The 17,904-nt window shown below is 37.1% G+C and overlaps 1 protein-coding gene across 7 annotated transcripts in view; it reads left to right on the top strand.

The window, feature by feature from the left end:
* The window catches only part of DLG2 (discs large MAGUK scaffold protein 2), a 2,692,860-nt gene that overhangs the window by 1,242,373 nt on the left and 1,432,583 nt on the right, over positions 1 to 17,904 (top strand). The gene's annotated exons all lie outside the window — the stretch shown is intronic.

The following is a 17,904-nucleotide window of genomic DNA, read 5'->3' as shown; positions in this document are numbered from 1 at the left end:
AATGTCTATGAATATTTTCTTATTTCAATTTCCATCAGTCTCCCTGTATTAGTCACAGAATGTGGATTGTGTAAAAGGACCAGAGTCTTATCCAGTACAGTGGAAAAAGCACTGGCTCTCCTGTTGGAGGGACTGGGTTCAAATAGTTTGTGAGAAGTTGGGCAAGTCTCTTAACCTTAATGGTATTTTATTTTATTTTATTTTATTTCCAATTAGATATAGAGATAGTTGTTGTTTTTTTTTTTTTTGTGAGGCAATTGGGGTTAAGTGACTTGCCCAGAGTCACACAGCTAGTAAGTGTTAATTGTCTGAGTCCGGATTTGAACTCAGATCCTCCTGAATCCAGGGCCAGTACTCTACCCACTGCACCACCTAGCTGCCCCAAGATAGTTTTTAACATTCATTTTTGTAAGATTTTGAGTTCTACTTTTTTCTCCCTCCCTTCCTTGCCTCTCCCTTCCCAAGATAGCAAGCAGTATGATATAGGTTATACAGTATAATCATGTTGAACATATGTCTACATTAGTCATGTTATAAGAGAAGAATCAGAACAAAAGGGGAAAATCACAAGGAAGAAGAAAAAACAACAAGAAGAATGAAAATAGTATGCTTTGATCTGCATTCAGACTCCATAGTTGTTTTTCTGGATGGGGAGAGCATTTTCCATAATGACTCTTTTGGAATTATCTGGGATCATTGTATTGCTGAGAAAAGCTAAGTCTATGCCAGCTGATCATCACACAATGTTAATGTTACTATGTACAATATTCTCCCAGTTCTGATCACTTGACAGTATCAGTTCATGTAAGTCTTTCTAGGTATTTCAGAAATACAACTGCTCATCATTTCTTACAGCACAATAGTATTCCTTTACATTCATATGCCCCAAGTAGCTCAGCCATTCCCCAATTGAAATTCATCCCCACAATTTTCAGTTCTTTCCTGACACTTTTGCACATGTGGGTTCTTTTCCCCTTTTTATAATCTCTTTGGGATATAGACCTAGTAGTGGTATTGCTGGGTTAAAGGTATGCAGTTTTGTTTGGGTTTTTTTTTGACGGAGCAATTGGGGTTAAGTGACTTACCCGGGATCAAACAGCTAGTAAGTGTCAAGTGTCTGAAACCAGATTTGAACTGACTCCAGGGCTGGTGCTCTATCCACTGTGGCACCTAGCTGCCCCAAGGTATGCAGTTTTATAGTCCTTTGGACATAGTTACAAATTGCTCTCCAGAATGGTTGGATCACTTCACAACTGTGCCAACAATTCATTAGTGTTACAATTTTCTCACATCTTCTCCAACATTTATCATTTTCCTTTTTTGTCATATTATCCAATCTGATAGATGTGAGGTGGTATCTCAATACAGTTTTAATTTGCATTTTTCTAATCAATAGTGATTGAGAGCATTTTTTCATATGACTATAGATAGCTTTAATTTCTTCATCTGAAACAACCCATTCCTACCCTTTGACCATTTCTCAATTGAGAAATGACTTGAATTCTTATAAATTTGATTCAGTTCTCTATATATTTGAGAAATTAGGCCTTTATCGGAAACACAGGATACATATGAAAGCATTCTGCTTTCCTTCTAATCTTGGATGCATTGGTTTTGTCTGTGCAAACCCTTTTTAATTTAATGTAATCAAAATTATCTATTTTGCATTTCATAATGTTCTGTATCACATTTTTGATCATAAATTCTTTACATCTCCCTATATCTGACAGGTAAACTATTCTTTTTTCTTATAATTTAATTTGACTATTGTAGCACCCTTTATGTCTAAATCATGTACCCATTTTGACTTTATTTTGGTATACAGTGTGAGATGTTGGCCTAAGCCTAGTTGCTGCCATCCAATTTTTGAGTTTTCCCTGTAGTTTTGTCAAATAGTGAGTTCTTATCCCAGAAGCTGGAATCTTTGGGTTTATTAAACAGTAGATTGCTATAGTCGTTGTGTGCCTAATCTATTACACTGATCTACCACTCTATTTCTTAGTTAGTACCAAATAGTCTTGGTGCTTGATGCTTTCTAACATAGTTTTAGACCTGGTATGGCTGGGCTACTTTCATTTACATTTTTCATTAATTCATTTTATTTATTTCATTTATTTATTTATTTTTGGTGAGGAAATTGGGGTTAAGTGACTTGCCCAGGGTCACACAGCCAGTAAGTGTTAAGTATCTGAGACAGGATTTGAACTCAGGTCCTCCTGATTCCAGGGCTGGTACTCTATCCACTGCACTGCCTAGCTGCCCCAATTCCTTTTATATTCTTGACATTTTGTCCTTCCAGATGAATTTTATTATTTTTATAGCTCTATAAAATATTTTGGTAGTTTTTAACTTAAACTTAATTTCCTCATCTATAAGATGAAGAGGTTGGACTACCTTACTTTTATAATGTTTTTCAACTGTAGGTTTTTGAGCTAGTCTGACCCTTTCCTTTTACAGATCAGAAAACTAATGACTAGAAAAGGGGTATTAAATGGCAGACAGATAATAAACTGAGGCCTCCTGATTCCAAGTTCACTACTTCTTATACTACAACTAATTGCCTCCATTTCTTCCTTTTCCAGAATCCTGTAAGTCTAAAAAAAGAACATATACAGGGTGTCCCAACTGTCTTAATGAAGTTTTAAGCCAAGCTTTTGGGATACTCTACCTATCAATTGATTAACATTAAGCACATACTATGTACCAGTCTCTGCGCTAAGCTGTGGAGATACAAAAGAGGCAAAAGACGGTTCCTGCATTTAAGAAATTCACAATCTAATGGGGAGACAAGTAAACAAATATATACAACCAAGTGATATGAATAGGGAGAATAAATAGGGAGTAACACAGGGAAATCAATAGAATTAAGTGATTATGAAAAGCTTCTTATAAAAGATGCAACTTTAGTTTGGACTTAAAGGAAGTCAGGGAACCCAGTAGGTTGAGATGAGGCATTCCAGGCATGGGGAACATGAAAATGTCAAATTTCAGAGAAAATGGCAAAAGATGAAGTGTCTTTTTCATGGAAAAGCCAGGACGTTACTTCACTGGATGGAAGAGTACACCATGTGGAATAAGGTGTAAGAAGTAAGACTTCAGTAAGAAGCCAGAAGAGATAGGAAGGGCTAGGTCATGCAGGGCTTTGAACTACAAGCAGAAAATGTTTTATTTGATCCTAGAAGAGACAGGGAGCCACTTGAGTTTATTGAGTAGGAATTTATTGATTTTTATTGAGTAGAATTGACATGGTCAGACCTTTGCTTTAGCGAAAATACTTTAGCAGATGAATTTCAGAACATGGATTTGAGTAGGGAGAGAATTGAGGCAGGAAGACCCATCCTAGGAATATTACTATTGTAATAGTCCAGGAATGAGGTGATAAGTACTTGCACTCAAGTGGTGTAAACATCAAAGGAGAGAAGACAGGAATATTTGAAAAATGTTCCAAAGGTGAAATTGACATTCCTTGGCAACAGATAGGATATGGGAATTGAGAGACAGGGATGAGGTCAAGATTACTTCTAAGTTGGAAGCCTGGGGGACTGGATATATGGTGCTGCTTTCTACAGTAATAGGGATGATAGGATAGATATAAAGGAAAAGATAATGTTCTTTTTTGGATGGGTTGAGTCTACGATGTCTACTGGACATCAAATTCAAGATGTCAGAAATTCAGTCAGCAATGCCAGATTGGAGATCAGCAAAATGTCTGATCTGGGGCAAGATAAATAGAATTGATAATATTCAATGTAGAGATGGCAATTAAATCCATGGGACCTAATAATATCAACAAATGAATAAATAGAGGAGGACTCAGGAATGAACCTTTAACTGCCTGCCTGTCTGTCTATCTATCTATCATCTATTGATCAATCCATCTATGTTTCAGTCTACTAATCTGTCTTCCATCCTCCCTCCCTCACTGACTCCCTCCCTTCCTATCTTGTATATATTTATCCATCTATATGTAGATATCAGTAGATATAGAGATATTATAGACATTCTGACTCTCCAAATGAATTTCAAGTTCCTACCAACTGCGCACCATTTTTTTAATCTTTATTTGCATTTCTCACCCCTTGCACAATACTGTACATATGTGAAGGTCTCCAGTATCACAACTTCTTAGCTCAGATCCAGCCTAATGATCAAGACTTCTTGAAATCTGCCCAGGGATCTTTAAAGTTCAAGTCCTATGGAAAACACTGAACTCTGGGGAACTAGGCACAAATGCTGGTTCTGACACATTTTAGTTGTGTGACCAATGTACAAGCCATTTCCCATATTCAAGCCTCAAATTCCTCTTATAAAAATTAGAACAAATTATCTGCCCCCAGGAGGACTTGGATTCCCATTCCCTTTCTGACATATTACAGCTGTGTGACCCTGGGAAAATCATTTAACATTTTGGTGTCCCAAGTTCATTTTTTTTCCTTTGCAGGGCAATGAGGGTTAAATGACTTGCCCAAGGTCACACAGCTAGCAAGTGTAACATACCTGAAGCTGGATTTGAACTCAGGTGCTCCTGAATCCAAGGCTGGTGCTTTATCCACTGCATCACCTAGCTGCCCCCAAGTTCATCCTTTAACACCATAAGTTGAAGAGCAGGTACTCATCTGTATTGGTGAAGAGTTCCTTACTGGGAGCTCCCTATACTGATTAACAAACACACCAACAAAATTAATGAATGAATCAATAAACAATTAGCATTTATAGTATGCTTTAAGCTTCCAAAGCACTTTACATATGCTGATTTGTCTGATCATAATACTTGCTCTGCTTGTTCTACAGGTTTATTGTGGTAAAATAATTTTTCAAACATTAAAACAATTTAGAGATATAAACTTGTGTGATTACCACCACTTTTATTACTTGGATGATCAGTCAGGGTTGACAGACACTTTTTTTTTCTTTATTGTTATTTCTTCTCCATCAGAATTCTCTGTTTTTCTGAAAACGCATCACTGAAGTTCTCATCATGGCATATGAACACCAGAACCCATTCCTAATTCTCCTTGTGGGAAACTGCAACACAGCTTTTATATAAATAAAGGAAGAAAAATAGCTTTGCTATCACTGAATCCTTATCTTTATGCAAACCATTTGTGCATAATAAAATAAAGGAGTTCACAAATTTAAACAGTAAATTCAAAGTCTCCTATTATACAATTGTAAAATGTGTTAGGGATGACTGTTGTGTAGTTGACCTTGGAATATCCCAGATATTTTCTTAAAAGGCATTGACCTAAGCCATGGGTTTCTATTGTTTCTTGTAGGCCAACATAGATCATGTTTAGGCAACACCTTCTATCCAGCATATAGATAGATAGATGATAGAGATAGATAGATAGATAGACAGACAGACAGACAGACAGACAGACAGACAGACAGATAGATAGATAGATAGATAGATAGATAGATAGATAGATAGATAGATAGATATTGCTATCCCTATATATAGATGAGAAAACAAAGGTTCAGATTGTGGCTTGCCTGTCTACTTATCTAATCACTTTCAAAGGCAAGATTTGAACCTTGATTTTTCTTTTCTAAATACAGTACACTAATCCATTATATGCCACTGTCTTTGTGAGATAAAATGTTTTTCAAAGCCTCAGAATGGAAAGATTCTATCTTAATTAGGGTTCAGAGATTACCTCCAGAAGTAGTTGGTTATATTTGAAATGGGTCTTGACTGAAAAGGGTCAATTTTAACAGGTAAAGATTGGGGGGGGGGCGGCTGGAAGGAGACCCTATAGTGTATAAGGAGAGCCTAAGTGCATACAGGCAGATCAAAAACTCTGGGGTATGTAAAGAAAACAGTTAAATATTACATTTTTGCCTAGAGTATAAAGTATATGAGAGGACATAGCCAGTGATGAGCTCAAACAACGAGAGTGGTTTCTGATTTTGGAGACATTTGAATACTAGCTACAAAGTCTTGGTTATTCGGGGTCCAGTCACTATAATGTCAGATGAGCAATCTTGGAAATAGGCTTAGATCTCAACTGGCATTGGTCATCTGAAGCCCTTTCTAGCTTTGGGCCTATGATTTCTGTGATCCTACAGTTCATTGAGGGAAATGGGACAAAGAGAGATGCAGTGAAAGGAAACAAGAAATACTATATAAACATGGTACTTAGTATGTCTGAGGAAACCATGAATACCTATTATGAAAGGCATGAATGAATTAAAAATATCCCCCCAACCCTGCTCCTACAAAGATAATAATAATAAAACATATAATTGATGGAATAGATGAATCAGGGCCCACTGATTTGTGTTATCAAAAAATGCATTGCTTTACAAATACTTTTTGTAGAATTGCTCCCCAGTGCATTTAAAAGCTGATTACAGTTACACAAAATTGTTTGGAAACTCATCTGTTGCCTGAGGCACCCTGTAGCTGTGGAGAGTTGAGGGGACCCAGAAGTGATGCTTGGTTGGGTGTGATATGATGGCTTCCATGGTACAATATAATGGGGTTAGCATGCCCAGGGGGTTTGTACTTTGTGTATGCCTGTGGATATTCCAGAAAAAGAATTAAAGAAGTGAGATTTGTGGACTTCACTTATTGCCTGTAGGCCCCAAACCTCTTTCTGCTGTTTATGATTTAATTCTTCCAGGTCCCAGGGAGTGGAATCTGGAGATGCCATGGGAGTTAGAACCACCATGAAATAAGTTGGGTGATAGCTGAAGTGTGATCTCAGCTTTTTCAAAGCTATTAAGTTGCAATGACGTTTAGAAATCATCTTTTCCAAATTAAACCAGGGAAAAAGGGAGAGGTTCAGCACTAGCTGTACTTTAGAATTCACAGGGATACCTTCAAGCTGAATGCAATGGAGGGCTTGTTTTAAGCTATAATTTCTAGGTTGTAAGGATGTCCAGCAGAGAAGGGGCAGCCCTCAGAGGATTCCTTTAAAGGAAGACTTGGATCCTCTGGACTACATTCATTACCTACCCTGTTCATCACAACCTACAATCACATCAAACAGGACAGGCATTCAGACTTGCTACACATCAAGGTCAGGAAGTGTAGTCAGAGGACCACTTCAACGTCTATTAGCTTCAAGACAATGGAAAAGGCATTAACCTCAATGAAACCTCTCAGATACCTCATTTTTTTTTTAGTGAGGCAATTGGGGTTAAGTGACTTGCCCAGGGTCACACAGCTAGTAAGTGTTAAGGGTCTGAGGCCAGACTTGAACTCAGGTACTCCTGACTCCAAGGCCAGTGCTCTATCCACTGCGCCACCTAGCTGCCCCTAAGATTCATCATTTTTAAAATGAGGGGATGAGAGCCAGTGCCGCATAGTTAATGGAGGGTTAGTTTAAGAATCAGGAATTCCTGTCTCTGAAATATCCTGGTTGTGTGACCTTGGACAAGTCCTTTAACCTCTGATACCTTCCTTTCCCCTCCAACAACTTTAAAACTATAAGATCTACATCATAGGATCATAGATTTAGAGTCATATGGGATCTTATTGGCCATTGAGTTCAACCCCCTACTTGTACAGATGGGGAAACTGAGGCCTGGGTTAAATGACTTGCCTAAGTTCACTATAACTAGCTGTAAAATATATAACTATAAAATCTATAACTAGATTTTAGAATCAGAAATTACACTCAGGTCTTTCTGGACTACAAGTCTAATGTTCTAACTTCTACTCTATGAGAGGGCATTTTTACTTTTTTTTAAAGGTGGATGGAGATAATATTTATGATGAGGTTGTTGGATTTGATGCTATTGACACATCTCTCTACTTCTAAACCATTTGAACCTAGGATGAACTTTTCTCTTTTTTGACCATTTTGACAGTTTGATCATGGTTTATTCTCCTAGGAATAATGGAAAGATCTTGGAACCTAGAGTCAAGATATCTTGATTTGTGACACAGTTTTAATACACATTAACTTTGTGGAAAGAAGCAGATCCTCTAACTTCTTTGAACCTGTTTACCTATCTACAAAATAGAAATGATATCTTCTCCCTCTGCTTTCACTCATGGCTTTGTTCTATACATCACTGATACCCTTATGTATCATGGCTCTATGCCTTATACCCCTTCTAGACTGTGGGAAGACAGGGCAGATGTCTTATTGAAATCCAGTTTCAGAAACTTACTATTATATTAGAGTTAGAAGGAAATTCAAGCAAAACTGAGTAACTGAGAGAGATTTTAATCCATTTCTTTTTTTTTTGTGAGGCAATTGGGGTTAAGTGACTTGCCCAGGGTCACACAACTAGTAAATGTTAAGTGTCTGAGGATGGATTTGAACTCAGGTCCTCCTGGATTCAGGGCTGGTGCTCTATCCACTGTACCACCTAACTGCCCCTATTCCATTTCTAATTATCAATCTAAGGTTATTCCTGCTGTACCATGGCACCCATATGAACTTTGTTTTTGTATGTAGCTGTGATGTATTTACATGCATATATTACAGAGGAGAGAGAGAGCGTGCATAGTTTGTCATACTAGAGCCCAAAGGACTGGGCTCTAGTCCCCTATATAGGGGAATTTTATTAAACATTTTCTTCAATAGGGATTGGAAACCAAGTAGGAATGTCCATTATCAGTGGCAAGAAAATAGGACCCCCCCTTTGCCATGCCCTGCCCAGAGTAATATTGGAAGGTTATCATGACCACATTGTTAATTGTGTTTCATCTTATTTTTATTTCATTCTTTTACAAAATTGCACTGGTGTTGTGTGATAGTAAAACTAATAGAGTTCTACATTGGATCCAATCCTATAAGGTACCCAAAGAGAGCAGTTGTTCTCTTCAGACTCATTTAATATTATTCCAAACATTATTTATTAAAAGGGCACTAGGTGAACACCATTAACATGTGTCTGATTCATCATTCATCATTCTATGACTATATCAATGTTGTGCTGGTTGTACCTCACTGCAAAGATTCTATGTATGGTCCTTTAAAAAGACTTTTAGCTTATCATCTGAGGACGAGACTTGCTAATTTCATAGATGCTCATTTCTAAATTGTCACAGGTTGATTTTTTTTAGCCTTTATAACACTGAAAGACCACTGACCAAGCCACAGAAGAGTTATGCTATTCACTGTTGGTAGAGATATCCATGCCAATGAAATCGTGAATTCTTCAAGTATGTTAAATGAACTGTGCTTTATGTTGGAAATGCGAAGATGACTAAGGCATGGTGCCTGCTCTGCAGAGGGGATATTGACTGGAAGTGTATGCTGCAAAAGTCCTTGAATGCTGGACTAAGGAGTTTAAATTTTGTTCAATAGACAGTGGGGAACCTCTCAAGAGTTGGGAGCTGAGGAGGGATGTGATCAGAGGAGTGCACTGGGAACCCCATTCTGTCAGCAATATGGATGATGATTTTGAATGTCAAGAGATAGTAGGCTCCCCTGTATAAGGTTAAATCATCAGCTTCAGGAGACATGATGGAATACTCTATCAAAACCACTTTAATTAAAATGCTGTTGATAACACATAAAGACAGTTCCCAGAAGTCATACTTTTTGGGTAGCTTTCTATTCTTATTACAAAAGGTATGTGACATAAAAACCACTTTGGATAATGGGAAATTTTCACCCATATTTTACAATGTGTTAGTTGTGCTTGTTCTCACCAAGTGTCACAATGTTGAAAGATTTCATAATTGCCCTTGGTTTAGACCCTAACTTTGTATTTTGCAAAAGTGCCCAAATCTTAGAGAACTGAATGTATTTTACCAAAAAATCCCATGACATTCTGTACTTGATACTTTCTACCTAGTTATGTTTCTGAAAACATGTAGAAGATAGCATTATGCTGTAGGTTCAAGAGAAGGATTAGTTGACTTCAGTGGGTACATTGGGCAGGAGAGTTTGATTTTACTGTCACAGAATTACAGAGTTTGGAGGAGTCATTTATTCCAACCTGTCCCTGAGCATTAAATCTCTATTGTAATATTCCTGAAAACTGGTCACCTAGCCTTTTCTTGAATGTTTCTGATGAGGGGGATCCTACTACCTCCTGAGACAGTTTTATTTCACTTTGGACCATCTCTAACTCTTACTTGTTTCTCCTGCTTCTATCACGTCTGTATAGGTAATCTCTCCTACTTCCACACTTTTGTTCTAGTTCTGTGACTTACAACTAAATGGAACAAATATTGATTTTTTTTCACTTAAAAGTTAGTTGCCATTTTTTTAAAACTAAGGTCCTTTCCATGTTTCAGTTTGTCTGAGGCAACACCCATTCAGTGATTAAAGGCTAGGTAAGCATAAAGGCAAAAGATGGCCTAGTTTGCCTCCAGAAAAGAAACTATCTGTGAGAGGAAAACTTTCAAGGTTTCTTTCTGGCCAGAATCGAAACCTGTGTACCTGCATTCTGAGCCATCACCCATAGTAGATGGTAAATAAATACTAGTTATCTCACTGACAAGCACCCAGAACTGAACACAAATATTCCAAATATGGTAAACTAGGACTTTTTCATCTTGTACTAATGAAGTCCATTTTTTAAACTTAGTGTGAGAATTTATGATTTCTTCAAAGTTCAAATACAAAATGCTCTATTTGATGTTTAATACTTTTCATTACTTGGTCCTTCCCATCATTCTATTCTTCTTAACCATTACTTCCCTCCACACACTCAGTGATTCAGCCAAACTGGCCTATTTGCTGTTTCTCATGCACAGCAGGAAGGAATTTAAAACCTGAGCATTTTACATTTTATTCTAGAGGTAAAACCATGAAAGCTTATTGAGTAGGAGGGTGACATAGTGGGACGTGTGCCTTAAGAAGATCAATTTGAGAGCTGAGCAAAGAATGGACTGGGGTAGGGAAAGATGTTAGGCAGAAAGAACAGTCAGAAGGCTTTGTTAATAGTGCGTGTGTGAGATGATCAGAGCCTGCATAATAGTTTGACTATTATGGAGGAGAAAAGGGAGAGTAACAGAAATCTTCCTATAGGGGAGATCTAAGATCAGTAAGTGGAAATTTCAAAGAAGCAAATTTGAACTTGAGGTCAGGAAAGGTTTTTAAAAAATAAATACAACTATCCCAAAGTCTAGAAGTCTGTCTCTAGACATGATGAGTTCTCCCTCTCTGGAGGTCTTTATGCAAACATTGAATGGCCCCGTACTTGGTATGATATTGTGATGAGTAAAACTATATGTGTGATTGCCTTATTTCTGTCCCAAGTTTAGGGAAAATTAGCTGGGGTTTCTAACACATTTGAAACTTATAAATTAGAAACTTTAGCACCAGTTTGGGGCATTAAGCATTTATTAAAGTGTAGTAAAGACTTGCCTGGGTTCACACGGCTGGTGGGTGTTGGGTGTCTGAGGCCGGATTTGGGCTCGGGTGCTCCTGGTTCCAGGGCCGGTGCTCTGTCCACTGCGCCACCTAGCTGCCCCTGGAAACACATTTTTTAATTTTTTTTTTTTTCTCTTTGACAATTCCTCAGTCTGAAGTTTTGGGAGTTTTTTGACTGTTTTCTCTTGCAACCTAGCTAATGTAGGAATGTTTTCAATGACTACTCATGTATAACTTATTTTGAAATGCTCGAGTTCTAGTGGGTGGGGGGTGGGAATGGAGGAGGAAGAGAAGTTGGACCGCAATTTTTTTTTTAATTGATGTTAAAATTTGTTTTTACATATATTTTGGAAAATAAAATTCTATTCAATAAAAATACTTTAAAGTACAGTAAAAAGAGAACACCTGGGTAAGAAATTTAAGAAAAGGCCGATGTAGCCTAGAGTTCCCAGCCTGGCCTCCTTCTTCTTCCAAGTTCTCCACCATGAGCCTGTTCATGAGACCAACTCAGAATGGAAGCTTCCTCTGCCTCTAGAGGAGAGGTGGTCCTTCCACATTGCTTCAAGATAATTGGCTAGCATCACCCAAATCCATTGGTTCATTGGACTTAAGGGTGGTCACGTGTTGAGGTCAGAGTTCACATCCTCTAAGAACATACCCTCCTGAGGGCCAGGCAGGTGTCAGGTTTTTTTTTTTTTTTTTTTGAGGCAATTAGGGTTAAGTGACATGCCCATGGTCACACAGCTAGTACGTGTTAAGTTTCTGAGGCCGAATTTGAACTCAGGTCCTCCTGACTCCAGGGCCAGTGCTCTATCTACTGCACCAACTAGCTGCCCCTGGATGTGGTTTTAATTGAATTAACTTTAAGTTAGTTAATCAGTGAAGTGAGTCAATCAAATCAATCCCCTTATGCTGGGGCCTTGGGGTATTCCAAAATCCATTATTTTCTCACCATATAAAAGGGACTCTTGCTCAGGTACATGTTGCTCTCTATGGCCTCTGAGGTCTCTTGCAATGCAGAGATGTTATGATTCCATAATTTGGAGAAAAGTGCCGCTTCCTTGCTAAGAAAGTAATTGGGGACAGTTGGGTGGTGAAATAAATATATAGTGCTGGACCTAGAGTCAAAAAGACCTGAGTTTAAATTTGGCCCCAGATGCTCCATAGTTGTGTGAGCCTGAATGAGTCACTTAATCTCTGCCTGCTTTAGTTTCTGTATAATGGGAATAATCATAGAATCTACCTCCCTGGATTGTTGCAGTTATTAAATGAGATCACAATTGTAAAATGCTTAGTATAGTACCTGGTACATAGTACTTTATAAATGTTAGGTATTATGAGTAGCTCTTATTAATTGGACTTTAAGGATTTGACCCCTTCTATTGTATCTACTGCTGACTTCCTAAGTCTTTGGGCAGAGCCATTTAACCCTTTAGGCTCTCTCTCTCTTACCTGAAAATTTGGGGTGGGAATAGCATTCTAGCCCTATTCCTTGCCCAGAGAGATATGAATTGTATCTCATATTTATTAATGTTCTATGATGTGGTTACATTACAACAGCATTGTAAGGTTGGTAGTGTTGAACTAGTTGCTCCAATATTGCAATTGAGAAGACTAAGGTTCAAGAATATTAAGGGGTTTGCCTATTGTAATTGGCTTGCCAAGTGGCAACATATTGTGTTTATATATATATATATATATTCTTAATATTTTAATAGACATTTTTATTAAATGTTTGAGTTTCAAATTTTATCCCTCCTTCACTCCCTGAGGCAGTAAACATTCATGTATAGATTATACTTGTGCAATTATGTATAACATTACCATATTAATCATTCTGTATAAGAAAACAACAGAAAAAATGTAAAAACAGCATGCATCAGTCTGTGTTCAATCAATATCAATTCTTTCTCTGGAGGTGAATACTATGTTCATCATTACTCCTTTGGGATTGTTTTAGGTCATCGTATTGCTGAGAATAGCAGTCATTCACAGTTCTTCATTGAACAATATTGCTGTCACTATGCACACTCACTTCACTATACATTAGTTCATATAAGTCTTTCCAAACCTTTCTGAAATCATCCTGCTTGTAATTTCTTATAGTACAACAATATTCCATCAAAATTATATATCATAGCTTGTTCAGCCATACCCCTTTTGATGGGCATCCCTTTGATTTCCAATTCTTAGCCAACACAAAAAGAGCTGCTATGATATCTTTGTACAAATAGATATTTTTCTCTCTGTTTTTTTGAATGCCTTTGTGATATTAACCTAGCAGTGATATTGCTGGATCAAAGGGTAGGCATCACATAATTTTGAACTCATAGTTTCTTACTCCCAAGTGCAGTGTTCTTTCCCCCATATAACCTTGCCTTTTCTAAATTTATATCCCCAAAGGACAAGGCATGAGGAATGGTTTTTCAGTTTTGAGAGCACGGTGACTGGAAATAACGCTATTGTATTTGGGACTCATCTTTTGTTTTCTTATTTGGCACCATCAAAAAAATTCTGGACCTAGAGTCATAGGAAATATATTTAAATCCCAACCTGGCTATTTGCTACTTGTGCTATAATACTCAATTATTTCCCTCTGTGAGCAGATTTAAACTGATGACTTTATGGTAAGTTGGTCAAGTTACATAAACTCCATGGACCTCAGTTTCCTCATCTGTAAAATGAAAAAATTGGACCAGCTGATCTTTAAGGCACCTTCCATGTCAACATTTGTCACCCTGGACCTCTAAAAACACAGAATTACAGAATGTGAAACTTGACAACATGGGGGTGACAAATGCTCATGGAGCCTCTTTGTGCCTCTTCCTGAAGTTTTCCAAGAACAGTGAATGCTTCCCTTCTCAAGGCAGCCCATTCCACTTTTTTTGAGGTGGGGCAATGAGGGTTAAGTGACTTTCCCAGGGTCACACAGCTATTAAGTGTCAAGTGTCTGAGACTGGATTTGAACTCAGGTCCTCCTGAATCCAGCGCTGGTGCTTTATCCACTGTGCCATCTAGCTGCCCCCAGCCCATTCCACTTTTGCATACCTCTAATTATAAGGAAGTTTTTTTTTCCCCTGAATTCAAATATAAATTGGCTCATTTGATACTTCTACCCATTGCTTCTGAATCTATACTCAGGGGTTAAGCAGGACAAATTTAATTATACCCTTTCAAATACTTAACACAGCTTTCATGTACCCCTTATGTTTTCCCTTCCCCAAGCTAAACATGCCTAGTTACTTCAACTGATTCTCATATGATAAGAACTCAAGGTCCTTCACCTTCCTGGCTATGCTTTTCGGTATATTCTCTAGCTTATCCCTCTGTTTCCTATGCCCAGGGCTGAGCACAGTGTGCTAGATGAGGTCTAATGGGGGCCAAGTCCAGGAGACTATTATTCCCCCCATTCTTTGAAGTTAAAACCAAAAAAACCAATGTAACATGTATGACAAGAAATCCATTACTCAACATAAAGGGCATTAACTAAAGATGAAGGCATTAGCTCAATCTGAATTAATCTCATCCAGATCAGACATTCTTATTTAGCTTAATGTCAGCAGATGCATCCATGCATTACTGTTGCTATCAGAAAATGGAACTATATCAAAATTCTTGCTTGTATGAAATAATTTACTCATCATTGCACCTCACCCATTTCCCATGATTATTGATAGTGACTCAGTGATCATATCTTCCTGTTTATTCAATTCCTGAGGGTGTTTTTCTCCTAAGCAGTGCTTAGCACAGTACTTGAAACATAGTAGGGTGTTATTAAATGTTTATTCTTTTGACTTGAATTCATCAAGGGTAGTTAGGTGCTCTCCTATAATATCTTTGATTATCTTGGGTATCAACCTCTGGTTATTCATTCCCCTCCACCCCCAAAATTCCCAGTGCTAAGTCCATTATTCTGAGCAGAGAAGATAGAAGGAAAATAATAATGGAGCAGCTCTTAACTTCTTTTATTTTTTGTCAGTTATATTCATCTTGTAGCCAATCAAAAGTTCTAGTACTTCTCTGAGCCTTCTTCTTTCCCCAATGTAGCTTTAAAGGTAAACGCTTTTTTGTCCTTACCTTCATTTGATTGCCTTACATTTTCTGTGATTTTTCACTCATGTCTGATGTTAGTTTTAGAGAACTATGATACATTCACATTCATCCTATATTATCTGACTTTGTATTCATCTTCTGTATTTTCCTTTTTAAAATCCAAGTTCCCTGGTAAATTCTATACAGTGTGTTGACATTGGTCTTTTTAGACAAATCACTGTTTCACTCCTCATCAGAATTGTTTCCCTTTGTATATTCATCATTTAAGTCTCAACCATCTCCCACATCTTTCTGAGATAACTTCCCCTTAAACATTTAACTCCCTGGGAATCTAATAATCTTTCTTCTGAACTCACTGAAATTTTCTTAACCAAAATCTTTTGGCAGAGAAAGAGCTTCCTCCGATATCAGAATAATTGAAGTTCTCATTGCTACTATATCAGGTCTTTGTGTCACATGTGATCTTTTCTCCAAACTCCTTATTTATTTCCTCTTTCTATCTAGGTATTCTGTACTATATCCCAGTGACAAAAATAATTTCTATTTCTCCCTTCTTTGAACTTCACCCAAATATCCTGTATCTTGATTTCCAAATCTTGTTCCTGGATTTCCTCAAGTGGTTAGAGATTATGTCGTGATATTCCTTTTTTTTTAACCTACCCTCTTTTTCTTGAATAAGATATATTATTGATTCATGGAGTTTATACAAAAAAAATCCCATTGATACTTCCTCAGAATAAATTTGCCTTCTTGTTTTAGGACTTATAATTCCTCTTCTCTGTTACCCAGTCTTTGGGTATTTATGTAAAATCATTTAAGGCCATGAGTTTTTACAATTCACTCCCTTTATGATTTTTTTCTTATTAGAATTTTGGGGTATCTCAACTGCTATTCTCTTGTTTTCTTTATGGCTACCATCCATGATTGATCCCTTGGGGAATCCTCTCTCCCTCTCTGAGCAGCTTTAAACTGATGATCATAGTTTCTCTCTGCACATCTCTACTTTATTCCTCCCTTGTGAACAGACAATGAAAAACAAAAAAAAATGATACATATATAAGCTATTTTAAATTATGATAATTCCATCATTAGTGTCAGATCTATTAATTTTAAGAGGCATTTACTAAGTGCATGTTCTGAGTAACTTATATGTTACCTTCTCTGTAAACAAAGATATCTAAAGTCTGAATAATGTTCCTTGTCCTAATGGAGTATCCAATTTGTTGTTAGATAAGGCATACATAATTAAAAAATAAACAAATTAAACGGCATTTAGAAACAACAGTATAAGAAGTTAGTACACAATAAAATGCCAAAAAAAGTGTTAGTGAAAAATGCTAAAGGAAAGAGATTCACTGTTGGCTCTTGTGCTTTTGATCAATCTGGGATAATTTCCTGCAGTGTTAAATCATTTAGGTATAGCATCTGACTGCTTTCCCCATGAGGAAATAAGTCAGAAGCTGATCCCAATAGTATTCTGTTCTGTACATCCTAATTATAGGTTGCCCTGCAAAGAGAACCATAGGACATGATGTAACCTCAAAACTAGTTGCTTATTGTTGTTCACCAAATAGATAAAAAGCAACTAGAACACTCAACCATTACAAAAGTAGAAATATAATGCTGGCTGCCATTTTCCCCTTTCAATAAAGTTTTCTTTTAGTGACTCATTGTGGCATAGAATATGACCTTCATGTTCTTGAAGATAATAACAATGGAGTGCAAGTTCTAAAAAAATCCACTAAGCTGGATAGATTTTGAGTATAATCCTGGAGTTATATTGTCTTTTGTACAAGGTCCAGGTTAGCTGTGTTTGGAAAGACTTTTCACTATCATCTAGATACCAGGTGATGCATTTTTCTCGTCCAAATAAACCATTGAGTAGTTGAGAAATACTTTGTTGCAGGAAATATACACTAATGAAACTCATTATTCATTTTAAAGTAGCCAAATATTCTCTTTTCCTCCTCATCCTGTACATTGAAAGTTTAAAAAAAAATAAATACTTGTATGATATCAGATATTTTAGAGCCAACTGCACCTTAGAATTTTTTTAAAAGTATGAGAGTTGGAAGGAATGTCAAGAACAATCTAGTCCAAGTATGTAAGAAAGAGATCCCTACTATAACATGTCTAGCAACTCAAAGCCAGAAAGATCCTAAAAATTATCTAAGAACACTATTCCCCTCCTTTCCCTGGACTGAACCATTTAGTAAGTTGCTGAGAGGTTTAATGTTTTTCTTAAGAAACATATGAGAAGATAATAGAAGAAATAAGATACCAAACAAAATGTCCTGGTTCCTTTGTCAATTTCTTTCCATTCTAGATTGTTGAAAGTATGGGGTAAATGTGGACAATGTGAAAGACCTGTTCTTGTATTGATCACCCCTGTTGCTTTTGTATGATCTAACAGTCAGCACACTAACCATATTCCTTTCTAATAAAAATAATGTAGAAATTTAGGTGGAAAAATATCAAAGCTTACCATTAGAAAATGTTCAAGATGGAGCAACTAGGTGGCAACAGGGCAGCTAGGTGGCAGTGGATAAAGCACTGGCCCTAG

Source organism: Dromiciops gliroides, chromosome 3 (assembly GCF_019393635.1).
Source record: "Dromiciops gliroides isolate mDroGli1 chromosome 3, mDroGli1.pri, whole genome shotgun sequence".
NCBI classification, from domain to species: Eukaryota; Metazoa; Chordata; class Mammalia; order Microbiotheria; family Microbiotheriidae; genus Dromiciops; species Dromiciops gliroides.
The sequence above is the reverse complement of the archived record's forward strand: the minus strand, read 5'-3'. Positions and strand labels throughout refer to the sequence as shown.